The 27924-nt window shown below is 37.0% G+C and overlaps 1 protein-coding gene and 1 pseudogene across 1 annotated transcript in view; one reads left to right on the top strand and one right to left on the bottom strand.

Moving 5' to 3' along the window:
• GRM8 (glutamate metabotropic receptor 8) overlaps positions 1–27924 on the top strand; it is a 763655-nt gene that overhangs the window by 728790 nt on the left and 6941 nt on the right. The gene's annotated exons all lie outside the window — the stretch shown is intronic.
• Positions 7649–27904, bottom strand: LOC125161134 (ATP synthase F(0) complex subunit C2, mitochondrial-like; annotated as a pseudogene).

Raw genomic sequence — 27924 nt, 5'->3', positions numbered from 1 at the left:
CTTGGGCAGAAAGGTAACCATGAAAGATTTTTGAAACTTCAGTTTTGTCTTACGTACACCCAGACTTTATACTACAGTAGGGAGCTGTGGTTTTAATTCCTTTTTAAATCTTCTTAAAGACCAAGCTCTTTAACATTCGTTTCATATAAAAGCCCCAATGAAAATCCCTTAGCTTTCTTCCCCAGACACCACTAACCATTTTGTGTATTACAATTACTTACGGAGATGAAGGGCAAACTCTGCTATGCTATTACACACCCTCGTGCCTTTGCTCCCGTTCTTCCCCTTGCCTGGAAAACTCTTCATCCCCCCCCCCCCGCCCCCCCCCACCCTTCCTATCTTTAACTTGTCTATCAAGATCTATTTTGGGCACATCTCCTTCAGGAAACTGTAACTGAACTCACAATCAGGGTTCCGTGCTCTTTCTTTGTGCTTCTATATCTCAATTTTAGCATTTAACATATCACTGTGGCATTTTTGCTTCTGTATCTGTTTTCTCTTGTGATTAATAAACTTCTTGAGGACACAGGCCTGGTGACTAATACATTGCTGTCACTTTAAAATGCTTGCTTGCTTTAAATTTTCTTGCTTAATAATGCTTAATAATTGATAATAAATTATTGCTTTAAAATGATATAATAAAATGCTAATTAGGAGAGTTAATCGTGTAACAGCCTTCAAAATGATTTTAAGTCAAGAGGATCAACAATATGACTTAAGAACAATTCTGATGAACAAAGTGCATAACTCAAACTTTCTTTTTCTCCTCGTTGACGCGCAGCTTAAGTAACTTAGTTTTGTAAAAAAAAAATCTTTAACAATAAATTCATGCAAACACAACTTTACTCAGCTTTCCAAAGAAGGAGGCAATTATTTAATATCTTTAATAACATATTTATTTTACAAAGGCTAACTCTGGCATTTTAAGGTCATTGTTGCAAATTTGATTTCATGAAAATCTGTGCAAGAGTTTTTAATATAGAGTTTTAACATATTGACTTGTTATAGAGATCATGACTGTTTCAACCACTATGCTAATATTAAATTAACGAATAAGCTAAATTTAATTTCTTATTTGAATTAAATGTGGTCTTTAAATAGTAGTTACATTTTACAATGAGCACTTTCTAAGTGCTCACCGACCTACAAAGAGGCAACTTTACTTTTATCTGGACACAGAAAGGGCATTTGACTGCAGGACTGATAGATAAGTGCTTATCATTCATATTTCTACACATTAATGCTATTGGACTGCATGCAAGGAGCAACAGGTACTTGTTTAATCGCTTTTCCAGGTGTCTTTCTATTTAAGCTATTACCTTCGTCATCATGAGTGCCTATTAGCATACTGCCTGGGTTGAGTTTCCTCAGCTTTTTTGCCCAGGGCTGCCCTGCTGTGGCTCCATCATTGGGGTAACCAGCTGTTACTTATTTAAAGCTTCCATCACTTTGTATGACAGAAGAACTTAATTGTGCCCTGCTTTGGAGATGTTAAATGAAATTATCTTCAAAACAAGTGCACTTCATTTAATATTTTTCTCCATCAAGTACTTGAACTGTGACATTTACGTCATAAGCACTAGGTAAGCAGACACTTTATAAATTGAGGCCTTCAGATAGAATAATTATCGTTGAGGCAGAGCACGGCTCTAAAGAACCCGAGATAAAAATTGTGGTGGCTGATGCTCAGGTCTGTATAAAAGGGTTTGGGGAAAATGAAAATGTGATAAACAGATAATGAGCTGCAGTTATCTACACTGTGGACCAAATGTTTTTCAGATATGGGGTGGGGTCACACTCGCGGTTGTTGTAGTCCCTTTGGTGGATCAGAAAATCTGTTGAGGATGAAGATGGAAGGTCAGCTAACGGTTAATAATATATGCAATGTTCGAATGGCTCCTTTGAAAAGTCTGTTCAGTTGGAGGACTACATTTCACTTGGGAAGGTGGAAAATAGAACATTCCAAATCGTCTTAGGAGAGCAACTGAAACGGATTAAATGTGTTTGACGTTGCTGAGAGGGAAGGACTGAGCAACGGTCATTTGGATTTGCCAACACGAAGGTGAAGTTAAGTGCAGTTTTCATAGAGCCTGACGGGAATGGGTTCAACAGACACTGGGAGAAAGGCAAGTGGATTCAGCACGCAGAGATAACAATTTCACTGAATTTTACAGCAAGATGACGAAAATGAAGATTTTTAATGGTTGGGAATTAGAAAGGGAAATCATCAGAAGTGCTGTCCCTTAACAGGTAAAAGAAATGGACTCTTGCTCACAAATGGTGAGTTGGCCTTAGATCGTGATAATAGAAAAGACAGAAATAATTGTTACGGAAGCCAGTAGATTCAAATGTGGTTCAGAAGTATGTGGAAGTTCTCTGTCTTTTCTGTTTTCTCAGTGAAATAACAACCAGTTATCAGATAAAGGTGAGAAGAGTGGGTGTTGCATTTTGAGGAAGGAGATGTAAATTAGCCATGTTCTTGAGAAGTGGGGCAGCGATTTCACAAGAAGCTAATAGCATTGAAGGAGGCCTAGTTGAGGCCTACCATCAATAATTTAAAATGAGGCCAATTTACAACAAGCTCACTTTTAGCTTTCCAGTGGGTGCAGGCATAAAAGCCGCAGCGAGTTATATTTAAACAGGCTTGGGATTCAGTTTTCTGGAATGAGCAATGACAGGAGAGAGGAATAAGGGAGTGGAGGATGTTTGCCAAGCAATGTTTTTAATGGCAGCCAATGAAATCCAAGACATAAGGAAGGACTAGAGGAATGGGAGAGGGCTTAAATACTGGTGTATTGTTGGAAAAAGTCAGGTTGAAGAATGATTAGCACTGGTACATACAGAAGGAAGACGTTTGAAAGAGTAGGACGGTGGTCAGAGCTCAAAATGCTGTAAGCTGGGACTTTGGCAAACGTGCAGTTATTATGAAGGCAAATGGGACGAAGAGCACAATTATTGCAAGCAAGGGATGCAAGAAACTGAAGAGGCCATGGAATTGGACCAATGTAGATTTAGATACTGGTATCGACAATAGTGGGAGAGAGAGAAATAATTAGTCTGATAAATCTTCAATATTACATAAATGGTACTTTGTCTCCTTTCTTGTTATTCAGCATTTTGATTTTGTTTGTAGCAGTTGTGTCTGATTTTAGGCATGTGACATGGGCAGATATTGAAATTTTATGGTCAATACCACATATCCAAAATGTCCTACAGCACTTTATGGTCTTTATGGTTTATGAGACGATTTCACATGCATTATCTCATTTTATTTTCATAGTTATCTAGTGAGACAATTAGAGATGGTATTGTTGTAACAGTTTTATAGATGAGGAAATTGAAGTTTGATGATATTAAATCATTTGCCAAAGTTGGTATGGCTAGGAAATGACAGACTTTCCGTGGGAATACATTCCACATTGATATGTTTTGAGAGTGTTAAAATGGAAGAAATTTATTAAATATCAAAACCAAATAGATTTATCTCATCCTTTGATGGTTTTATAAAAGCCTGGCCTTTGCATGAACATTTTTATGCAATGAGAATTTATGCTAAGAAAATGTATTATTTTTAAATTCTAAGACACACTTCAGTTTGGTGATAAAATATACTTTGATTTTTTTTTCTGTCCTTTCCTTAAACACTGAATGTTTTTATTTTTTAAGAACTTATAGTATTCTTAAGATGCCTTGGTTATTATAAGGCAATATGTTATTAAGAATGTACATATTACTTAACAGGTGCTACACTAACCATTCTTATGAATAAAGATATAAAAGTAAGTAAAATACTGGAAGCAGCAATTCAACAGAACATTAAAACACTTACAAATGGAGACGATAATAAATATACCAGGGTATCTAGTTAACTGGTCAAATCATAAAAGCCTTAAGATCCTATCAGTGGACCATGTAAAACAAAAACAAAACAAAACAAACAAAAAGACAACCCATGAAACTTTCAATACCTGTTATTTTTTAAAAGACAAAAATATCTTTGAGAAAAATAATAATAGAGAGATGTTCCCATTTTATAATGAAGTGTATGCATCTTAAAAATTTAGCATCATTCATAATGATGAGATTCCAGAGGGATTCTTGACAAAATCAGCAACAAAAGAAGGATGTTTATTTGCATCAGTTTTATTTAGAATTTGTCCAGAAATTTAGGCTAGTGCAATGAGACATTAAGCAGAATTAAGAGTCCCAGTTCTTGACAAGGAAGAGGGAAAAGTATCTTTCTTTCCACCTACCATATCCCTAGAATATCAAAAGACATCAAATAAATGCTTCTTACATTAATAAGAAATTTTAGGGCACAATACAATGACCACATACATTATAAATAGCAAAGAAAAAATCAACATCTTTCTTCTATCCTACCAGTTAGAAAATGTAATGGGTAAAAAAAATACTCCATTAATAATGGAATCATTAAATTCCAAGAATAATTCTAATAAGAAAATATAATAAAATCTAACTTCTTTTTTTAAATTTTTTTAACGTTTATTTATTTTTGAGACAGAGAGAGACAGAGCATGAACAGGGGAGGGGCAGAGAGAGAGGGAGACACAGAATCTGAAATGGGCTCCAGGATCTGAGCTGTCATCACAGAGCCCGACGCGGGGCTCGAACTCATGGACCGCAAGATCATGACCTGAGCCAAAGTCGGACGCTTAACCGACTGAGCCACCCAGGCGCCCCAATAAAATCTAGCTTCTAATAAAAATATAATATAGGATAATAATTCTAACAAGAAAATTACAGGATTCCGTTCAAAGAATGAAAACAAGATTTGAAAAAAGTATGCATTCTTTAGACAGGAAGACTGAAACAATGTAAAAAGCCAATTCTTAAAGTAACCAAAATTCATTAAAATTAATATCCTATATCTTAAAAATCACTGTTATCAAATTAGGAATAGAAAAAAAAACTTTCTTAGGGACACCTGGGTGGCTTAGTCAATTAAGCGCCCAACTTTGGCTCGGATCATGATCTTACGGTTCAAGAGTTCAAGCCCCACCACCAGGCTTTGTGCTGACGGCTCAGAGCCTGGAGCCTGCTTCAGATTTTGTGTCTCCCTCTCTCTCTGCTCCTCCCCTACTCACGCTGTCTCTTTCTCTCTCAAAAATAAATAAAAAATTAAAAAAAAAAAGAAATAAAAGAAAAAAACTCTCTTAATTTGATAGCGAATAGTTAAATAAAATGCAGCGAAAATCCTACTTAATGGTACATTATTGAAAATTTTCTCCCTGAATTCAGGGGGAAAAACAAAGATACCCATTATCACTGTTACTCAGTGTCATGATCGTATTCTTACCCAGTGTAACATGCCAAGACAGACAAATAAAAGGCATAAAGTTTAAAAAGGAAAAAAACTCTCATTATTTACAAATGACATGAATTGTGAATATAGATATTCTAAAGGACCCTACGGCTAAGCTGTTAGAATTAATAAGTAAACGTAACAAGGTCACTGGATATAAGCCAATATATATAATTAGTTGTATTTCTATATAGAAAATGAACACATAAAGATGAAATTTTATAAAGAATTTCTAATAACATAAATACCAAATACCTAGAAATAAATCTGACAAAATAAGCACATGATCTCTATACTGAAACTATTAAATAATATGGAAATATATTAACAAGAGGAACTAAATGAATGGAAGTACATAAAACATTCCCAGATGGGAAGACTTAATTTGCAAAGATATCAAATATGCAAATTGATCTATATACTAATGCAATCCCAATCAAAATTCCAGTAGGTGTGTGTGCATGTATGTGTATGTGTATGAAAATTGAATTGGAATTGTAAAGGACAAAGGGTATCCAAGGATATTTATCATCTATTAATCTGTCACCATCTATCTATCCATTTACCTGTCTATCCATCATCTATCTATTATCTATCTATCTATCTATCTAGTCTTAGAAGTTGGTTCTGCTTCTCTGGTTGAATCCTGACTGATATGATCTATAAATGTTTTTGTTTAAATAAATCCATTTCTAGTAGTAATTCTAAAGAAGTATTATAATCAAAGTAAAAATACCTGAGCAAAAGATATCCATAAAGATGTGGTGGAAGTAGAAAATATGTAGTAAATGGGAGATAAATGAGGGACTAAAAGTTCAGGCTTTGAAATACAGATAAGGAGTGATGAGGAAAGTAATTTTAGATAATATGGCCCCAAATAGAAACAAAAATCTAAATATATAACACCAGGATATTAATTTAATTTGTTGTCAACAGGATTGAAATTATGCAGCTATTAAAATTTGATTAAGAAACATGGGAATTATCTAAGAAGTGCTTTTGAATGTTGCCAAATACTGAATATTTGCAGTATTCTAATTATGTCAAATGTATGTTCATTTAAATATAATATAAAAACATAATTTACCATATAAAATGTAACAACTGAAAGCTTTTGTTACAAATGAGTTAACTTTCTAAAAGGGAAATTAGCCTCATACAAAGATCACAATTTCCTAGAGTAAAAAGAAAATATACGGTAACACATTGTATGTCTTTTGACACACCAAAATTCACCAAAAACTGCATACTGTAGAACTCTGAGTTATCAATGGACTGAATGCATATAATGTATAGTTCTTTTGAAGTAAGATAAAGTTTATAAAGAATTTCTTATTGGCCTTGTGTAAATACATTGATAAATACAAACTAGTGTTCAAAAGGGTTGCAAAATCAACAGTAAATAAATAGTCCGTAAGCATATATTTGCAAAGAGCTACTCAATTATTATGTTCCTAAATAAAAAAAAAAACTGATAGTTTTAAATTTTTATTTTCTAATTCATTAAGATAATCCCTACTTCAAAGACAGGAGTAATTCTCTATGAGGGCAATTAACTTTACTCATTGTCATGTTCGAAGAGTCATGCAAACCCCACTACAATCATATTTCTATAAATTTGTCTGGTCAACAAGGGATATGGCTTACTCGTTCACTTTATCCACTTCCTCAGTGGCAAGAGGGAGCTCTAAAAGGTGGTCTCATTTATATCCTTTCATTAGTTATTCTCTTTGTTGTTTTAATAAAACACACACATATACATTCATGTACCTGCAAAATGAAGGGCATATCTCCTTTGTTTAGTTTCTCCTTTGTTTAGTTTGTAAAAGCAATTTATACACAGTGTAGAAAATTTTAAAAATTTAGACCAAAAAACCAGAAAGAAAGAAATATTACCCATGACTCTATTGCTCATGAATAGTGAGGGCTAATGTTTTGGTTTCTTTCTAACTTTGGTCTTAGAGGTAAATGTCTTGAGATGGTAGCATAGATTCAGATCTGTCTCGACATATGTTATTCTTTAGATTGTTTCCCATGGCTATGCCATTATTTATGTATTCTTCTATTTTTGGTCATTGGGTTATGCCACTTAAAAAATTTTAATAATAATTACTAATTATCATCTTTGTAAATAAGTCTTTGTTCACATATATGATTTTGTTTATTTTGTTTTTTCTTATTGATACAGTATTTATTTGTCTTCCCTCTGTCAAACCCTGAGCCAGCCACGTTCCCCAGACTGCCTGGGGAGATATAGGAAAAGGAGCAAACAGGGCAGAGGAGACACTGGAAAAAGACCTATGGGAAGTGGAGACAGCTCTGTCACATGGAGAAGAGGACGAGAAAGGCCATCACCATGCAAAAGAGTCCCATGGCCTCCGGGAGGGCAAAGCCCAGAATGGTGTAGGAGAAGAGCTGTTCAGGGAGGGGCTCCTGGCATAACCAATGATGAGGCTCCCAAATGCAGTCCCTGTCCCAGCCCTGGAGCCAGCCACCCCTACCGTGGCAGCCCCAGCCCCAATGCACTTGGCTGCTGTGCCCTGTCCCTTGAAATGGCGCTGGTTCGGAAGCTGCGGCTGGGAATACGTGAGGTCGGGGGGTGTGGGACTGCCAAGCTGCCAAGGCTCCATCTGTCAGTGTCTCCAGTGGTTTTAGCGACACTGCAGTGACTGGCTCAGCAGCTGAGAGGTGCTCCTGACCAAGAAGGGGCAGACTAACTTTGCACTAAGGGACTTTGGCAGGAGAGTTGCTCCCAGTGCAGAAAAGACAGAGGGGCAGGGGGCAGGAAGAGCAAAGGTGATTTTATTTTAAGCAGAATGTATTCCTAATGAGAAATTACTGTCTTGGAAACAACAGAGAATCAAGTTAATATTTTTCATTTTTTTCCTGCTATTTTAAGTATTGATAGTAATAACTTTTCTTAGCAAGGAATGGATAGGTTTACCCTAGTTGATTATCAATTTTATGTTTTCCCCTTGAATACAGTGGGTTTTGTTTTTGTTTTTTAGAATTTATGAAACTTTGCTCCTTTTCCTTTCTTAGAGCTATAGAATCACTGATCTGGTCAAAGGGATCCCAGCTGTGGCACTCACTAGCCCTGTGACCTTGGGCAAGTGTCCTAATACTCTGCACCTCATTTCTTCATCTGCGAAGTGTGGATAAGCATTGTACCTCCTTCAGAGAGCTGTGAGAATTCCTATAAAGCGAAAATGCATGAGAAGTGCTTATAAAGAGCCTGGCACATAATAAACACTATTGTAAATATTTATTATTATCCTAGGTTTGGGGGAGCTCTCTGCCTACTAGTACTCTCTTTGGTTTTGTTCCAGTTAGTAAGGCTCGCTTTCTCCACCCTGACTAGGGTTTTCTGAGTTCCCCACTGAATCATGATTTCCGCAGGATGACCTGATCTTTACCTCTAATTACCTCTTTGGCTTGGTTGTATTGTTTCAGTCATACTGCCCCTGATCAACCCTTTGTGAAAGCCAGATGTTCCTAAATTCCTTATATTTAACAGAAAAGCTGAAGGCAGGAATACTTGAGGGAATATATTGGTACTGAATACCATTAACAGCCAACCATTGTATGTGATTTCAGTACTTTCAGAATGCTTTTTTATATGGTATACATAATCAACCCTGTTAGCTTATCAGGTCAGGAATAATTTTTCCTGTTTTACATAGGAAAAAAAGACTCATAGAAGTTAATTTATTGGCTCGGAGTTATCGTAACCAGGGGTGGCAAAGTCACGCATTTTAACTTTGGCTTTCTGACTCTCTTCATAGGATCGCCTTTCAACTGCACCAAATTGAGTCTCCAGAATATATTAGTTAGGCTTTGCTAGTGAATGCTGCTGTAATAAACAACTCAAAAAAAAAAAAAAGCAACAGTGGTTTATTTGTCAGCTGCATTGCTTGTCAGGGATTTATAGTTGCACTGCTGAAGGACAGCCTCCATCTGGAATATAGATTCTCTTGGCAGAGAGAACAGCAGGAACCAACCACTCGATGCTTAAAGCTTCCTCTGCTCAGGCATGATGTACATTGTATCTGCTCACAACTTATTGTTGAAAACATATCACATGATGAGCCTTGATAAAGATGAGATGGAGAAAGAAATCCTTCCCTGAGGAGTGGTTCAAAAATACGACAATAAGCAAAGATGTGTAATCATTATGGGGAAGAGTGGAGTAAATAGTTAAGGGCAATAATATCTAAAAGAAAATCATGAATTAAAAAGGACACAGAGGGAAGTCTATGCAATAGAAACAAAGTATAAATGTTAAAAAAAGAAGTAAGTTATAAAACTTGGACAAAGTTTACTGTGTGAGGGAAGATTTCTCCATAATTCTGTAGTTTTGTTTTTTTTTTTAATTTTCAGAGATTGGCAATAGTTGTTTCCAGTGACAAGGAAGTTGGTTAGAGGTAGTGTCAGATGTGGACTAGCTGAGGGAAAGAGGTCAAAAGAGAGAGCTGTACATCAGGCACAGGTGCTAAGTTGCTGACTTTGGAATTTTAGACGATTAATTTGACGGTCCAACTTCCTTTTGGAAGTGCTGAGTTATATAGGTTTACTTTCCTATAAACTCCCTCAGGTACTGAAACCTATATAAAGTGCCTGAAATGATTCTTCCTTGAAAATTTAATAGAAAACCTAGCTTGGTTCATTCTTTCAGTAACCAAAGAGCAAGGTCACTGAACCTAGGAATAAATTTCATGGCTTGGGATTATACTGATAGACTAGACACTTTGTTAGAACATGGTAATGATGTTCTCAAGGTCGATCATTACAATCCATCTGAGGATATTGTTAATTCATTTTTCTGACATAGCCATAGACAGTATCCTTCACTCAGCTCAGCCATCACACATTAGCCAGAGGGGCTGGCTGACCATTTGGTCAGTACAAATCCACCACCTGCAGAGAACTAACACAGAGTGATGCTCTGAGTACCCACTGGTTCCCACTCACATAACAATATGAAGCTGTTTCTGGCTTTCTGGCTGCTCTCCTCCATGTGGTCATTCAGGAATCGCTGTTTATTCAGTTTTACAGTCTTACCGTCCTCCAGTACCTCCTTAGCATACACAGCGAAAAGGCGAAAGGGGAAAGGGCTGCGGAGAAAGTACCCATACCTCTTGGTTTCTCATAGTACATTCTATAAAAACACTTTTATGACATTTGTCCTTTATTTTCACATGATATTGGTTGAAAACTAGTTAAAAGGTCACACTGTTTCTAGCCAGAGTTGCGCCTGCCTGATCAGGAACTTCCAAGAAACAATTCCATAAAATAGAAGGAGGAGCACACATTTTGATACCTATGTTACCCCCATTATCCCAATTTAAACTATGTGTTTTTTGCCTCAAAATGTTTTCCTTGTTAAGCTACCATATTTATAACTTTGCACCTAAAGCTTCTTGGTAAGAGTAATAAAAGAAAAAAAAAGGTACAGGACTGTTTTTTTCCATAACATTAAAAGAGAGAGTACTGAGAGCCGTTTCCTCCATGGCAATTAAAGGTTTCACTGGGGTGTAGTTATTCCGAAGTCTGAAGCATCAATAGTTTGAACATATTTGGAAATCAGTCTATCAGATTTACCAATGGGATAATTTGTCCACGTAATTCTCCATGCCTGCTCTTAGGAACACAGTTTTAATAATAGCTTCCAGATGGTCCTCCAACTTAAAAATAGTTTGTTTCAAAATTCTGTTTATAGTTGGCTTGTGGTCTTTGAGATATTATTTTATACACACAATGGTACATATGACAGTTGTCTTTATGCCATCCATAAAAGTTTATTTAATCTATCATCTAATAGGACCTTGGCAATGAAAACTATAGCAAATATTGTTGTTGGTAATTAACATAAAAGCCTACACATGTAAAGTCATTTTCTGAATATAAAATATTTCATTAAAATGTTGACACTATAATGTAGAAAACAGCTATTATAACTATGCATACTTTATTTGATATTAGCTCGGTTTACTTTTTTATTATTTAGAAAAATACAAGTTGCAGTACTTTATTATTTAGGATAATCCAGGTATTTTCACACTTGGAGAAGTCCACATTCTATCATGGTGACGTATGATCAAAGTTAACAGCCTTGATTTTAAAACACTTGGAACCAGTCATAATCAGTTTTATCGCAAAAGATTCCTGAACACATTTACATTAATCCTGGTACCTTAACAGGCTGTCTGGCAAGCCATTTCCTTACAGAAACATGCATTATGAGAAATGAGAAATGCCCATCCCTTCTGGATATTAGATACTTGTCATACCTGGGCAACAGTGCTCACATCACTGAAGCCTGTGAACACAACTCTGTATTTATTCTAAGTGAAAAATAGAGTGACTTAAAGAAAAATACAGGCTAATGTAAATAATCTCTTACCCAAAACCAATATATTAAGCCACAAGTGTTTTTTACAACTTTTATTCCAAGAAACTAAAAAGACTATTTAAGATTCTGGCTGTGATCATGAGTATGAGTGGCTAAGATGGATGGAGTAAAGGACAACATCATTGCAAAGGAGGAGGATGAGGAAAATAATCTAAGTAATATATCGGGGGATGGGACAGACATGTACATGGATGTGGAATTTATCCAAAATAACCGCATTGCTTGTAAGAGTAAGAGGATGAATGAATCAATGAAAGAGGGCAAATGATGGCAAGTATAGAAACAAGAAGAGAGAGGGTATACGGTTGAATGTTATGACAGTTAATAAGGCAAGATATTTGAGGGAAAGGATGAGTCTGTAATGATCCAGAAACAGCAAAGGGGAGTATGGAATGCCCTAACCTATTGTCTTCCCTGAGGGATATGGATCAAGGAAATAAAAACAACCATCACTTGAGAGACTGGAAGAGAAACAATATTTTTAGGAGGAGAGAAGTTTCAGTGAAGGCTGCAGGGTAGAGGCAGGGAGAAGAGACTGGGGCTATGGAGGAGTTTGTTGGAGAGTGGCATTACAGAGCACTGTAAAGTTGGTTACAGGTGAGGGTAGGGTAAAGAGCTGAGTGAGTTTCAAGAAAGTTCCAGTATTCTGCTCGATGGTTCAGCAGAATATTTAATGTCAGAGCTCATCATTTTGGATGCTGACTGACAACTAGAAGAGTAATTTGGTGATTTTACTCTCAACAAAGCAACATAGGCCCCCAGGAGAAGACTCAGTTAGATGCCAGTGAGTCAGGCCATTCAGGACCTAAGCAGTGGTTCAGTTGATCAGTCAAAATGAATAATCTGCATGCAGCGTATCAATGAAGCCAATTCTGGAACCATGCTTTCTGGAAGGGGAGAAATCTGAGATAAATTCTGGGTTCAGTATCCCAGGAGAGTTACATGCTTGAGATTTCTGATGGATTGATGGCTCTAGAATATGCTCTACAAATTTCATGGTTCTAGCTCATACTTCACAATGTCTTCTTCTAACTTACCTCATTTGCAGGACTATGCATAGGATAATATGAATGTCAAGAAATAATCCTGGTGGCTGGTTGAAACTACTGTGGAAGGGACCTTGAGTTAGTTTCTAGAAACTTCATTCTAAGTATATGCCTCTGCTAAAGCTGGACAAGGTTTTTCAGCTTTAATGGGATTGTAGAACAACCAAGCTCTCTTTCACACCATAGAGTTTATGGAATAATCTGTAGGAAGAGGAACTTTTAACTGTGATAGAAAAGTGTAAGCCTTCTGAAAACATTCTCCACCTTTCACTGGTTGTTATTTGATAGCCACAACTTCTTTAGGCTGTGATTGTTGGGTGGGTCAATGTCTGAGACCCATTTGAAATAATTCTCTTTTCCTGAAAGCTGTCATCACTACAAATAACTGAGCTTCCAACATGAGGTACTTAGTGCCAATTTGTGTGCTCAGTACACAGTGAAGCAGATCACTGGTCTGATATTAGTAGCATGACTTCACCATGGCTAGGCATGAAGACTTGGGGAGGTCATCATATGTATTGGTAAAGTTCTGGTTTTCCTGAATGCTTCTGCCATTGCTGGCATTCAGGCAGATCCACGTGTCTGTGTCAGGCATGATAGGCAGTAATACAAAGTATAAAACAATATTAGATCTGAAGTATTTCCTCCATAGAAATCTGTCTAGGACACCTGGGTGGCTCCTTGTTAAGCATCTGACTTCTGCTCAGGTCATGATCTCATAGTTGGTGAGTTCAAGTCCTGCTTTGGGTAAGCTTGAGCCCTGCTTCGGGTGAGCTCATGTCCCACTCCGGATGAGTACAAGCCTTGCATCAGGTGAGCATGAGCCCTGGGTGAGCCCCACTTCTCTCTCTCTCTCTCTCTCTCTGTGCCATTCGTTCACTTGTGCCCTCTCTCTCGCTCTCAAAAAAAAAAAAAAAAGAGAAAATAAAAGAAAAGAAAAGAAAAGGAAAGAAGAAAAGAAAAGAAAAGAAAAAAAGAAAAGAAAAGAAAAGAAAAAAGAAAAGAAAGGAAATCTGGCTACTTTGACATTCATCTGTATCTTCTGGAGGCGTCAGTTCTAGGTACAAGATTTCCTTACACTGAAAGACACTCCTCTCTGGATCGTCCCAGAAATGGTGATATGATGAGGTCAGAACAAACAGAACATAGGCATTGGGCATGTACATGACAAAAGTAGGCAAAAATATTGCTGGAGCAGAGAAGCCATCATCCCAGAGTTACGGAAGATGCCATTCATCAGAGCTTGGGACACAGGGAAGGTTTGAGTCTTTGAGGCTAAGTCCCATATGGAGTCATAACCCTTTCAGAGAGGGCTATATTTATCCTTTCCCCAACTCACCTGTCTTAAGGCTCATCTTAGTAAAGCAGCCAATCTTAATATTCAGGCTCTTCATGGGGCGCCTGGGTGGCTCCGTCGGTTAAGCATCCGACTTCAGCTCAGGTCAAGATCTCGCGGTCCGTGAGTTCGAGCCCCGCGTCGGGCTCTGGGCTGATGGCTCAGAGCCTGGAGCCTGCTTCCGATTCTGTGTCTCCCTCTCTCTCTGCCCCTCCACCATTCATGCTCTGTCTCTCTCTGTCTCAAAAATAAATAAACGTTAAAAAAATTTAAAAAAAAATATTCAGGCTCTTCAGAGACAGTCCATAGATAAGGGGTGAGTGAAGACCCTGCTCTGCAACTGTAATTAGTCTCTTCAGCTCTCTGGAGAAGGGTGCTCATCACCATTTTCCTCCTTTCCAAACAGCAGGGAGACACGATAGATTAGAAGGGGATATGGGATATCAGGAAAACTGTTTCTGCCACTACATTTCCTGAGAACTTGGATCTCTAATCTGAAAGGGACAGCACTTCCTAAATTCTTAGGCACTACCTATCACAAGATATGATTTGCCTCTCTCTCTGTTTTTATCCTATTTTTTCTTCCTTCCCCTATGTTCATCTGTTGTGGTTCTTAAATTCCACATATGAATGAATATGATATTTGCCTTTCTCTGACTGACTTATTTCACTTAGCATGATACACTCTAGTTCTATCCATGCCATTGCAAATGGCAAGATTCATTCTTTTTGATTGCCGAGTGGTATTCCACTTGGGGTGTGTGTGTGTGTGTGTGTGTGTGTGTGTGTATCACATCTTCTTTATCCATTCATCAGTTGATGGACATTTGGGCTCTTTCCATAATTTGGCTATTGTCAATAGTACTGCTATAAATATTAGGATGCATGTGCCCCTTCGAATCAGCACTCCTCTATCCAGATACCTAGTAGTGCAATGGCTGGGTTGGAGGGTAGTCTTATTTTTAATCTTTTGACAAACCTCCATAATGTTTTCCAGAGTGGCTGCACCAGTTTGCATTCCCACCAATAGTGCTGAAGTGTTCCTCTTTCCCTGTATCCTCACCAACATCTGTTGTTGCCTGAGTTGTTAATTTTAGCCATTCTGACAGGTGTGAGGTGGTATCTCACTGTAGTTTTGATTTGTATTTCTCTGATGAGTGATGTTGAACATCTTTTCATGTCTCTGTTAGCCATCTAGATGCCTCCTTTGGGAAAGTGTCTATTCATGTCTCCGTTTCTAATATATATTAAGTCTGTTTTAGCTGTATCTCACAACTTTTGATATGTTGCATCGTCATTATTATTCAGTGCAAAATATTTTCTAATTTTCAGCGTACGTTCTTCTTTGACCTACAAGTGATTTTGAAATGTGTTGTTTAATTTGCAATCATTCGGTGCTTTTCTTTTATCTTTTGTTATTTATCTCTACCCTAATTCTTCTTTTACCCTAATTCCATGTTAGTCAGATTAACATACTCTGTATCAAAACTTTGAAATTTGTTAAAAGACTACCCAGAATATGGTCCTGTGGTAAATTTCCTCTGTGCAATTTAATAGACTATCTTTTGTTAGTCTTTGAAAAATTCTTGACCATTATCTCTTTAAGTTTTTTTCTTTTTACCTACTGTATCTCTCTTTTCTGGGACCCCAAATTCATCTACATTCAGATTTTGTATCTTCTTTTATATATCTCTAATAATATTTTCTGTATTTTAAAATTTTAATTATAATCTCTTTGCTTCAATATGGACATTTTCTACTGAGCTATCTTTCAGTTCACTAGTCATGTTCTCTACTGTATGTGACCCATTGTTAAACTCATCTATAAAATTCAATTTTTACATTTTAAAGTCCCATCATTCTTTGACTCTTAAAATACATATGTATATATTTCAGTTTTTAAATATACATATTCCAGTTATGTGTTGTTTTCAATATATTTATGTTCAAGTTTTTGTAAACTTTTGTCTGAGAAGTTTAGTATCTAGATCACCTGTGGCATCATTACTACCTTGAGATTTTTCCCCCTTGGTTTTGGTCATTTCTTCCTGTATCCTGGCATGCCTGGTTGGTAATCTTTAAATGAATACCTGACACTCTGCATTAAAAACAATGTAGATGTTATAGATGTTTCTTTTTCTTCCAGAGAAGCTTCAACTCTTTATTAGTCAGCAATTAAAATAGAGGCATTTCACCTTGTTATAATCTGGGACCAGGATAATTTGAGGCTACGTTTTGGTCTTTCTATGGGTTTGTCTATTTTTTATTTTTCTTTTATCCTGGAAGATATCTCCTCAGATATATTAGCTAAAAGTCCAGGATGCTCATGATTACCCATCCTAATTAATGGACTTGAATTCCAACTTTTATTTCCCTTGCACCATGATATGGTTTCATAGTCTGTATAGCTTTTTAGCCTCTGAATCTGAATTATGTTTGATTTTTTTAGCCTGTTGGGGTTCAGCAAAGTCTCAAGAAAAAAAATCGGTGTAAAATATCAGGTTCATCTCTCTGTGGTACCCTGGAGTCTTGGGTGCTCAAGTCTGGCTGCATTGGTAACCCTGAATTCCAGTTTTTGTCTCCCCAGCCCCATGAGACTGCTGAAAGGTCTTTCTAAAGATTTCTGCCCTCGAACACTCATACATTGAATCAGCACATTTCTTATGGATAAAAGCAGTGGAGAATTCCTGGCTCACATCAAGGTTTGTGGTGTTTTGTTTTTTTTTACTTCCTAGGATCTTGGCCCCTTGAGTCCTGGCTGCCTTGGTTCTTCTCTGATGCCTCCAAACATATTCTTTCTTATTTTTTTTAACTTTATGATTCTTTTATAGTTATTCTTAGTGAGTGGCTTGGTTTGATTATAGCTGCTCCTTCATAATCAGAATCAGAAGTCCTTCACCTATAGAAATTTTAATTTTAATGATAAAAATGTTAACTTTTATGATATTGATTTGATACTTTTTCTGGATACATTATTCTTTCAAAACTTTTCAAGGATAATTATTTTTACTTCTAAACTGTTCTTGTATTAACTCTATCGAATCTATTTCCTTGGGTGTTTATTATTCTGTTTGTGGAGCTTGATGCTTCTTTTTCATAGTGTTGGTTCTCCATAAAAATTTCTAATTCTTGGCTGTCTGTTCTTCTGTACAACTGATTCCCAGTTGTCTGACTACTGTGTTGTCCATAGCCTGTGTCTGCTGGCTGTGAGATGGAGTGGTGTCTGTGCCGGAACAGTGTCTCCTGAAGGAAGGGAATCCTTGTCCCTTTTGGTGGTCGTGGTTCCAACAGCTACTTCTCTGCTCTGGCCACTGCAAACTCTTTAAAAAGATTAATTAATCCAGCTCTTTTGGTTCATATTTCCAGCTTGATGGTTCTGTTAAGTTCAACAAGATCTAATCATAAGAAAGAGCTCTTCTAGGATCAGCAGTGAAGTTTCTTATGAGGAAAGTAGCTGGCTGATAATAGCAGTCTTAAAAAAAAAACCCACACCTCTAAATGTTCAGTTAGGTATTAAGTCAAGTGCTTTAATGGAGTTTCTTAATTTTTAAGAAATTTGGAACAGCTCTATTAGAAAAAGGATGATTTTCTGATTTGATGTGGTGAAGATTCAAACCATATTATTCCTGCTCTTTCACATCTCTGTGTATTGATCGGAGCCATTGTGTGTGGTGAGGATATGGGCTTTCAAGTGAGACAAACCTCAGTTTAAGCCTCACCTTTATCTTCATGAGTTGTGTGACTTTGATAATAGTATTTAAGTTATCCAAAATAGACCCACTCTTAAATTAATAAAATTATTGTGAGGGAGTAATAGGCATAAAATATTTGGCTTAATGCTGATATCTTATCCTCAACAACTAATAGCTATTGTGGTTGTAATTGTTGTGTAGTTCCTAAATTAACCTGTTTAATCACCAGAAATCTTTGAGATGTTATTAGTATGTTTAAGCACAAACTAATTATAATGACAGAACTTTTAGAACTCTTTGAGTGATATTAATTCTCCACTTGTGTTAACATGCTAGGGCTGCCATAACAAAGTACCGTAGACTGGGGGGCTTAATATAAATTTATTTTCTCATAGATCTGGAGACTAGAAGTCACAGATCAAAGTGTCAACAGTCCTGGTTTCTTCTGAGGCCTGTCAGGGCCTTTCAGATGGCCACCTTCTTTCCATGTCCTCAGTTGCTCTTTTCCTCTGTGCACACACATCCCTGGTGTGATTTGTGTGTCCTTATCTCCTCTTCTTATAAGGACACCAGTCAGATTGAATTAGGGACCACCCTGAAGACCTCATTTTAACTTAATTACCTCTTTAAAGATTCTATCTCCAAATACAATCACTTAAGGTTAGGAATTTGACAAATGAATTTTGGGGAGGACACAATTCAGCCATAACACCATTCCTCTTGGTTCTTAGTTACTATATTAATATCACTAGGAAAAATCAATAGTATTTCTATAATATCTTATGTCTTCACAAAAGTTCCTGCACTGAGGTACTGATTTAATTCTTTTGGCTTTATAAAAGGTTATATGGGAAGTATCTAGTTGAACCAAGATTTAGCACCTTTTACAAAATTATAGTTGAACCACTTCCATACTGTTACCAAATTTCCTTCAGTAATGCAACCTAAATAACAAATTTCTCCTAAAACTTAAATTCCAGCAAAGGATTAACATATATATGTGTGTGTGTGTGTGTGTGTGTGTGTGTGTGATTACATAGTTCATAGATAAAGTTTGTTCTTGCAGTAATTGTTTCCTGTCCCTTCTTTCTAAAGAGTTTTAAACTGTTGTTTATTTGTTAATATTATATTTATTATATTTGTATTTGTTCAAATAGATACTGTTCAAATCATTATAATTAAAGGTATCTCCCTTACTGTTATTCTCAGTTCTGATCATGCTGTTGCAAAATGATAAAAGGCTAAACGATAAAAGGCAGCATGAAGACAGGAGTCCATGGAGGGAAATATAGAGAAAAATCCCTGTAAAAGAGAAGCCAATAAACACACAACAAGTAGATGCCTCATATTCATTTGCATATATCACAGTAGAAAATGCAACATCATTGTTTGAGAAATTATTTTTATTATGTGTCTATGAATAATACTATGTAGAATAATTGAAAATTAAAGACTACATTTTATTTAATAACACTCTACTTGAAAACATCTACATTATAACATGTCTATCAGACTTTAATAAAGAATAAATTACTGTATTTACTAACCCAATATTAAATATCATGTATATTTAATTATAAACACTCATTATAAATCCAATATCTGTTCTTCCTCTTTAGAGGATCATGAGTTTCCTTCCACTTGTCCTTTTCTACCCTTGGCAGAGCTAATCTATTACTTATTGGTTGACACTTTATTATTCTGTGCATCTCGTTCCCACCATTCCCAATAAGTCCAAGGTTAAGGATTCAGACCTCATGTGTGAACCAACTCATTTCTGCATCCAGAGGCTTTGCCCTTTGATTTGACTCGTCATTTTAACATGTGTCGGGACCAAAAGGGGATGTGATGAGAGACTACAAATGGGTCAGAGCAAACCCATGTTCCTTTCCTCTAATGAAAACACAGGGTAATGTCTCTGACTTGTGGGTGGGTCAACAACACTGATTTCTACCTGACAGGAGAAGCACAACAACTCAGGATGGTGCTTTTTCTCAGAATGAAACTAGACTATGAGTCTTTGAATGTGCTAACCCTAGAGTTTACCACAAGCATAGGCATATTTCCATATGAATAGGTATTTTATGCCTGTATCTTGTGTGTGTACATGTGTGTGTTCTTTATTTAAAAGGTTAAAAATTGTGAGGCTAATTTTGAGAGAGCAGTACTGTTAAATCTTACTGTGTGAGGAATGGAGGAGGATGAATGGAGGACAGGGTCAAGGTTAAGTTATGACACTAATAGGTATAGCTTATTGATACTATATGCTGGGTGTTGTGCCAATATTTTACATCCATTGTCTCCTATAAGTTAGGTCTATGGAAGCTTATAAATCCTGGGAGTGAATTACCCTCAGTTATAATGTTTTACATGGGAGAGGGATCCAGAGCTGAATCCAGATGTAGATTCCCAGATGTAGATTCTCATATTCCCAGATGTAGACCACTGACTTTTAATTTATATTGTCTGTTGTTGAGAACAATATTGTCATACTTACAGTTTAAAAGAACCATCCAAGAGTTGCCGTCCCAGCCTAGATGTTGATTTGAGAGGGGATGGAACCCTCAAATTTTCCATTTTCCAGATTTCAAATCTGATTTACTGATCCCTTCTTGAAACTACATTAGTTGTTTCCTTTAACTGCCAAAATCAAGAGTAAGAATATGCAAATGTATGCCAACCAAGTGTTCTTGGTATTGAGTTTATACAGTGAACAAAATGGGTAAAAATCCTTTTACTCATGTAATTTTTGTTCTAATTAAGGGAAACAGACAATACATAAATTAAATTAGTAAAATATAGAGACTTTTGTGCTAGAAAATGTTAGATTCTGAGAAGTAAAATAAAGCTGGGGATTTCTGGTGGAGGGTGGGAGTTATAGTGTTTACCAGTGTTTAGGAAACTTGTCACTGGAAAGAACAGTTCAGGAAAGACCTAAAGTAAATGAAAGAGCAAGTCTTCAAATGTAAAAACCCCAAAGCAGAAGCATGGTTGGTATGTTCCAGGATTAGCCAGGAGGCCAGAATGGTGGGAAGAGAATGCATGAGGGAAAAAGTAAAGCCAGGTCTGTTCAGAGGAACTTGTAGGCCATTGTAGGCACACCATCAATGGGAAGTCATCATGAAGTTTTGAGAGTAGAGTGACTTAACCTGACTTGTGAATAATGGGATTATTCTGTCTGCTGTGTTAAGATCAATCCAATGATCAGATGGAAGAGAGCAAGAGAATAAGAGAAGTCAACAGGACAGCTCTAGTGATAATCCAAATAAGACATGGGTTTGGCTAGGACCAATGGAGTTGCAGTGGGAGTAACAGAAAATGACCTTTCTGAGCAAATTTTGAAAATGGAATCAATAGAATTCTTCATAGGTAGAGTAAGAGTGTATAAGACGAGTCAGGAACAATTTCAAGGGCTTTGTCCCTTGGAAAATTCATGATGGACTCCCCTGGATTAATTCATGACCCAAAAAGCAGGTTTAGGATGGGTTCGGATGCTTGTTAGTTTTATGTATACATCAGATATCCAAGGGGAGGACCCAGAAGGCAATTAGATTTCCTGAGAGAATCCTGGAATTCATCAGTACGTAAGTGGTTTGTTAAGGCAGAGCTACCTATATTACTTGTAGGACCTGGTGAAATTTGAAAATGCAGGTCTACTTGTTCAAAGATTATTAAGAATTTCAAAACAGTGACAGCAGAGCATGAAATCAAGTATGAAGGGACTTCTGAGTGAAGGGGCTTGCATGCAGGTGGTACAGTCAGGAAGCCAGTCCTGGTTTAAGGCCATAATGCCAAATATGATGATCAATAGAGCAATGTGGAGAGAGACAGAAAGAGATACCTAAGGACTGAGGTCTGGGGTGTCAATATAAAAATGACACAGACAAGAAAGATCCCTCAGAATTGGCTGAATAGAAGAAACCAGCAAGGTATTTGAACTAAACAGAACAGAAACAATGGTAAAATGTTTGACAGAGGCTGGTGATCATTTACCAGCATCCAAGCTCGGCCAGAAGAGTTGAATTCTTGTCTCTGGCACTTGCTGTGCCCGGTTGCCAGGGCAGTGTTATTAGTGTTTGGATGTTGCATGGATTGGTTGATTTAGGGCTTTTACCACCACAAGGCAAACCTTTACAAAATTCTTTGTAAATTTGCCTGTTTAAATTTTTTAAAATATTTTTAAGTTTATTTATTATTTGAGAGAGAGAGAGAGAGAGAGAGAGAGAGAGAGAGAATGAGCCAGGGAGGGTTTGGGAGAGGAAGACAGAATCACGAGCAGGCTCCATCCTATTAGTGCAGAGCCCCACATGGGGCTCAATCTCACAAACTGTGAGATCATGACCTGAGCCGAGATCAAGAGGACACTTAACCGACTGAACTACCCAGGTGCCCCTAAAAATTATTTTTAAATAACTTTCAGTAATGAGACTTTGAGATCCATTGACTGAAGCCTTGCTTTTCAGCAGAAGAAAATCCATTTTTTAAAAATGTTTATTTATTTTGTGAGAGAGAGAGAGTGTGGGGGAGGGACAGAAAGACAGGGAGAAAGAGAATCCCAAGCAGGCTCTGTACTGTCAGCACACAGCCAGACGCAGGGCTCGGAACATGACCTAATAAGCTGAAATCAAGAGTTGGACACTTAAATGACTGAACCACCCAGGTGCCACCAGAAAATCCATTTCTGGATTCAGGTGCACTCTGGAAGGGGGCGCGTGGATGAGGGAGAAGATAACAAAAGCAGAGAAAGGCAGGCTTTTACTGTTAACGTATCTTCCCAACTGGTCAGACTGTGTACAAAGCAGCCAAGTAGAATCTGGCCGACTGTAGCAAAAAGTGCAATTAAACCATCCCAAGGCAGAAATATTCAGGAATAAATAATGAATTTGTTTCTTATCACATGGCACAAACTTGCCTTGGGTTTTAGGTCACCTTAGTTGCTAAGGGGTTCAAAACATACCAGGTGGGATATCTGAGTCTATGGAGTTCTGTGTGCAGGCAGAAGACTGACCTTTTTCTTGAAGTAATATAATCCCCCTCCTCAATTTTTCCTGGGGTTGCTAATAATTCCAGGTCATGACCTACATTCAGTAGACACTGCATGTGCACAAATGACCCCTTTAGAGAATGAAGAGTTACTATACTAGGTCCCAGAAAAAGGTGTCATGTTACTGTGCCCCATTGTACCAGTTCTCCCTGGCTTATCCTGAGATCATTTAAATCTGCTTCAGTGCATCTGACTTTTTCAGGTTCAAAATGTCCATGGGGTGTGGAGGCAGAGGAAATGACAGGCTATCAGTGGATGTAACAGAAAGACACTCCCTTTCCTCCAGGTATTAATATTTTGGAGTGACAGGGGGCAGAAGGTGGGGCATGGAAAAAAGAAGCCCATACCATTGTCAGCATCTCTCAATGGATTTATGTTGGTTATAGAAAGTTAACATTGTTCCCTTCTGCTTTCTGGCGAGCTGTAACTTTGATACAGGGAGACAGTGTGTTATTCTAAGACTGTAGCACAGACAGTGAATATGGCCTTGGCATCAGCAAATAGAGTTGACTTTTGGGCAAAATTTTATTCTGCCTGCTTTGAAGTAAGATTACAAAAGCCTTTTCCTTGACATTATATAGTTAAAGCATAGCTGTCAACTATTCACTAAACAAAACTGCTTTGGATAACTGACTCACAGGCCCCTCTCTTATCCTGTATACCTGGAAGGATGCTTTGTCAATGTCCTATTAGATTCAAAGTTGTAGGGCAAATGATCTTTGTTCAGCTGCTGCTATTTTGCACCTTTGAGACATTTTGTAAAGATTATGTCGTTCCACACTGTAACCCTTCTATGAGAAAAGTATCATTCCCACCCCCCCCCAACTTCATAGGTAAGAAATTAAAGGTCAGAGAGGAAAATAAGATCACACAGCTGTCCAATTGTCAGGGAAGTTATATTAGAGTTTGGATGGTCACCTGGTCGACTGACTTGCAGCTTTTCCCACCCACAAGGCAACTCCAGAGTTTTCTGTAAATGTCTTTATCTTAAAAACAAGGACAAAAACTGTAAGTGGTGGTCTTCCTTTCTTACATGGCTCAGATAATTAGAATTTTCTATAGCTATACAAAAATGTAGGAGTTTTTTGGAATCAAATGCTCATTTCCAATATTATAATCTAATTTCTCCATTGCTTCTTAAATATGGTAGATATTTGGAATCCAATAACCCATGATGTTGAAGACCGAGTTTCTCTAGAATGAGAGAAGGTGGCATTTTTATTTCTTTGTGTGTTTTGCTGTTGTTGCTTTGGGTTATGTATATTTGATGTTTTCATTTCATTAAATACTCAAAGATGAAGTTCAAAAACAGTTTACTCACAGTGCAATGAGCTGTAACAAATGGTAGGCCACTGTAAGGTTGTGGATTTTAGAGTACAGTTTTGTATAGATGCTTTTTCTGTAGTAAACTCACATTAAAATTTTTCAGAAGCTGTTTTAAGAGAAAACATAAGTAAGATCAGCATTCTGGTGTAATTTCAAAGCACAGTGTCTGATAGAGAGCTTGGACACTAAGAATTTTGGTTTGGTAAAAGGATACACCGCAGTAATATATTCAGTATGGAAACTAACATCCAGAATCTTCTTCCTGCCTAATATTTAGCAAGATTAAATTTATTCTTTATTATAGAAATCATTCTGAATAAAGGAAGAAAATTACCATTTATATGTATGGTAGCAGAGAAAATTTACAACGCTTTCAAAATAGAAAGGTATTTATGTATTATTTAGGCTAGTAGTATACATTTTAGTAAGACCAACATAGTAAGACATGTTAAAAGAATCCAGCTTATCAGTGTGAGTATTCTCATCATTTCATGTCTGTTTGACCTCTAGGGGTTTTTTGTTGGTTTCTTGTTTATTTTTTTAAGCTAAATTGAGTTGGCAGGGTCCAACTGGCACAAAACTTGATGGTTACTTATTTAAGTGGCTTTGGGATATTTATGTCTGTGGTTTGCATTTGGCGATATAGTTTCCCTATTTTTATGTCCTCTCTCTATAGCCTATTTTCTGTATAGGCTTTTTGAAGCAATGCTAACTAGAGAATAAGTAGAAATTTAGAGAGGATTAACCAACATTTTGAAGTTTAAGAGTATTGAAAATGATAAGTTGCTTAAAAGTAGGTGGCAAAACACTGCTTTGGATTCTATGTCTCCCTCTCTCTCTGCCCCTTCCCTGCTTGTGCTCTGTCTCTCTCTGTCGCTCAAAAATAAATTAAAAAAAAAAAGTAGGTGGCAAAGCATAGGGAGATTTATAAGGTTTGAAGGCAAATATCCACATTTTATTAGGACCTTCTTGATTGTAGTAGATCTTTGGGATCTCAAATTTAACATGGGACTTCACTTATTGGCAAGAGAGGTCATGAAGTATAGTAATTTATCACTTTGCTGAAGAATGTATTTGAATCACGTCTCTATTGAGGCTGATGTGTATGAGCCCAACCTAGAATCTGGATTCATCCCATCACTCTGAGTTTTTTACTTAAAAGGTCTTCAACCATGGGTTGTAGCCATGGCTGATGTCCATTTGATGGAGTGGGAAAATTTGGAAGGCATATTCTGTATGATTTGTGTAAATCAGATCTTGTATAAACCTGATCTTCTTAATCAGGTTATATACCTAAGAACAATGAGAAGTTTCTCAGGAACTTTTGTGTGTAGAATCTTGTATAATTTCTTAGAGGCTTATAAGGGGAAAAATGTAGGCTACAGTCTCTAAGGAAGTTTATACCCTAGTTATGCATTTCATATAATTTCCTACAAAGTTCACATAAATCACATAGTTATAATTACATAGTTATGCATTAGTAAGTGTTCCATTTTATTCATTTTTCAACGCACTAATGCTTTGAAGTAAAATAAGCAAATATTATAGGGGTGCCCGGGTGGCTCAGTTGGTTAAGCGTCCAACTTCAGCTCAGGTCATGATCTCACAGTCCGTGGGTTTGGACCTGGAAGCCTGGAGCCTGTTTCAGATTCTGTCTCCCTTTCTCTCTGCCCCTCCCCCACTCACACTTTCTGTCTCTCTCCCTCTCCCTCTCTCTCTCTCAAAAATAAACATTAAAAACATTTTTTTAAAGAAAAGGAAGAAAAAATTATAACATTACAATTAAGATTTGTCATGGAGGACTTCTTGGAGGAAGTCAATTTGAAACAAACCCATCTATATCCCCTTGTTCAAGGGTATACCATACTCACAATGAGATCTTAGGCAAAGGACAACCTTAGTGGTAGATGGATTGAACAGTAAACTCAGTAAGCTGCATGGTGTGATTTCACACACAGGGATAGTCTCTTAGTACTGGTGCCTAAGTTCTCCTCATAGTTTGGACAGTTCTTTACCTCACAGATTTGTCATCTGTTGAGAGAAGTACTGATTCAGCCACTTGCCTTTGAAGGCAAATGTTTTTTGATCTTTTATTAAAAAGGACACAATTACTTGGGCTCCTGGGGATTGCCTGATATACAATGACAACTTTACATTTTCAGAGGCATTTTTAGAGTGAACAGATATTAATGAGGATCATATATATGAAAAAGGGGCCCTCTAAGAGCCTCTTTGTGGCTTCAGTATTCCAAGTTATTTGGGGGAAATTCTATTTTGAGCTCAGGACATGAAAACCGGAAGTAGATGAAAGGGTTTTATTTTTAAAGATGTGATATATACCTACAGTGGAATATTATTCATTCTTTAAAAAGAAGGAAATCCTGCCATTTGCATCAATGTGGATGAATCTAGAGGACATAATGCTACATGAAATTAGCCAGACACAGAAAGACAAATACTAACGGTCCACTTATATAGAATCTTAAATAGTCAGATGCATCAAAGCAGAGGATGGAACAGTGGTTGCCAGGCAGAGGGGAAGGGGAGAGATGTTGGTCAAAACACACACAGTTTCAGTTATGCAAGATGAGTAAGTTCTGGGCATCTAATAGGCAACATGGCAACTATAGTTTACAGTACTGCAGTATGCACTTGAAATTCACTAAGAGGGTAGATCCTACCCTCACCACAAAAACTTAGAAAGAAAGAATGAAAGAAAAAAAATCATAACTTGGTGAGGTGATGGATATGTTAATTACTTGATTGCAAAGATCATTTCACAGTATATATGTTTATCAAAACATCAAGTTGTACACCCTACATACACAGTTTCTGTTTTTCAGTTATAACTCAGTAATCCTGAGATATAAAAAAACAAAGATTAAAATACTATCATGTCTGTTTTCATACCGTAATGAAAAAACCAAAAGCAATGATGTTAGTTTTGGATTTTTCAGCTTGTTGACCTCTAGATCATAGGAAGAAGAATCTACCAGAGTACCAGAGCAGTTAATTTCACTGGAATAAGTGTAAAGAATGAACATAGGAGAATTTTCAAAATGCAGGATGCTATCCCCAAAGGACATATTTAAATCTTGGAGGAAGGTGTCTTATGTATTTTGTAAGAGCACCCACGTTTATTTTGATATGATGCCATCATTGAGAAACGCTCCGGAATTGTACTTTAAGGGGGCTATTAAAAATCAGCCCTTAAGGCATGCTCATGATTTATCAGGTTTGATGGCTGGAATTAAGTCATGATGTGAAGATGCAAATGCTAGCATTATTCAAGCACTGGTGGACAACAGTGATGTTCTGGAATATTCCACTCCCACTCACTTCCACCATAACTTTCTAGGTTAAGTTTGTTGTTAAAAGAATTACACTTGACCCCTTGGCCCTATAATAACCTCTCTGAAGAAGGGATGTGTAGCATAAAATGTTAATCTTTGGCCAGAATGGCTTTGTTCCCTTTATTATATATGTTTAATTATAATCTAATAAGGCAGCTAAACTTCATCAGCTTGTTTGTTTTAAAGAATTAGGCTTCATAAACAATACAACTTTACCCATACTTGCAGGGAGGGGGATAATGAATTGTTTGAATATTATTAAGAGCAATTTCTATAAGTACCTTCTAGAGTACCCTGACCAGAGAAGCTGGAATAATTACAGAAGATGGTTGTGCTATTTGCTTTATCTTATATCCGGCTTACCGACATTGATTCTTTCTGTTTTTCCT

The sequence above is a fragment of the Prionailurus viverrinus genome, chromosome A2 (assembly GCF_022837055.1).
Source record: "Prionailurus viverrinus isolate Anna chromosome A2, UM_Priviv_1.0, whole genome shotgun sequence".
Classification (NCBI taxonomy): domain Eukaryota; kingdom Metazoa; phylum Chordata; class Mammalia; order Carnivora; family Felidae; genus Prionailurus; species Prionailurus viverrinus.
This window is presented reverse-complemented; position numbering and strand designations above follow the sequence as displayed.